The sequence below is a fragment of the Galeopterus variegatus genome, unplaced genomic scaffold, assembly GCF_000696425.1.
Source record: "Galeopterus variegatus unplaced genomic scaffold, G_variegatus-3.0.2 Scaffold2873, whole genome shotgun sequence".
NCBI classification, from domain to species: domain Eukaryota; kingdom Metazoa; phylum Chordata; class Mammalia; order Dermoptera; family Cynocephalidae; genus Galeopterus; species Galeopterus variegatus.
The window spans coordinates 39,201-40,534 of record NW_007728984.1 but is presented as its reverse complement, the minus strand read 5'-3'; the positions used below and the strand labels follow the sequence as shown (position 1 = coordinate 40,534).

Genomic DNA, 1,334 nt, shown 5'->3' with positions numbered 1-1,334 from the left:
AGGGTTGCGATCCGTTGCCGGTCACAAAAAAAGACAAAAAGGAAAAAAAAAAAAAGAAACATGCAAGGATAATGGGGCCTGGGATTTGCAAAGTGAAACAAGATAAGCCATGAATTGATCACTGTTGAAGCGGGGTGATGGGTACACGAGGGTTTATTATGTTGTTCTCATTACTTTTGTTTACATATAAATTTTTCCATAATAAATTATAAAAAGTTAAATTTAGGAATTCTGTCAAGTGAAGGTACAAAGAGCCAGTGGCCATCACAGGTCCCCTGTGTACATGGCACTTAAAACTGGATCTTCACACAACCCAGTCAGCCATTGGCTTGTGGATTTATCTTATCTCCCTCCTTTCCATTTGTGTGTGGACTCCAAATCACAGTCCCTTATAGTCTTCATGAACTTGAACAAGTTCCCTCATGTCCCTGAACCACTCTCTGAAAAATGGGGATGATAACATCTGATGTTGTGAGGATAAATTTTGTGCAATGTTGTGAGGATTAAATTTGACGGCGTATGTGGAAGTGTCTAACACAGCCCGCAGAGGTCAGGAAGGTAATAACATAAATGAATGGAGCTGACCAGGTGGAAGAAAATCACGTGACCCTCTTGATCTGTCTACAGCTTTGCCACATTTAGTAGACATACACGTAGGAAGAATTACAAGGAGAATTCTATTCTATAAGAAAAAGAACAGTGCAAGCATGACAATACATGATGGAAATTATCCATATTCAAAAATAAATGGGTCATAAACTGAGGCTTTGCCTCAGTGTTGGGAGTAATAGAGAGTGGTGGGGATTGGGGCAAACCAGAGCATGCAGGCCCCATCTGCAAGAGGCAGTCTTCCTGAGCCCCAGCAGATTGCTGCCAAGAGGGAATGTGGAGCCAAAGTTAACATGTCTTCCTGTTTTACAAGAGAAGCGAGAACTCTAAATTTTTATGTGAAATCTCCCAATTCTTAAATTTGTCCTCAATTATTTTTTTAAAAAACACTACCAAAGCCAAACTAAGCCCATTTATGGGCCAAGATCAGCTCATGAGCTTCCAAAGTGCAAACTCTCACTTAGATAATGGTATATAATGTAAATTAGTTTCCCTTCCCCCTCTTTTTATCTTCCTCCTCTAACTTTCTCCTTTCCCTGCCACTGTCCACATCCCTTTTTCCTAACCACCCTCACCCTTCATTTCTGTACTAAGTCCAAGTGGTGGAATGGATTGAAGTGGGTTGAAGAAGTGATTAGGTCCAAGGGAATGTGGTCTAGATACCGAATCGTGCCCCAGGGTCTAGATCAGTGCCTGGCTCTCAGTGGATCCTAACAAAAAACCCT

At 41.3% G+C, this 1,334-nt stretch overlaps 1 protein-coding gene across 1 annotated transcript in view; it reads left to right on the top strand.

Annotated features, from left to right (window-relative positions):
- THSD4 (thrombospondin, type I, domain containing 4) overlaps positions 1-1,334 on the top strand; it is a gene marked incomplete at its 3' end in the record, with an annotated part of 212,111 nt that overhangs the window by 177,313 nt on the left and 33,464 nt on the right. The gene's annotated exons all lie outside the window — the stretch shown is intronic.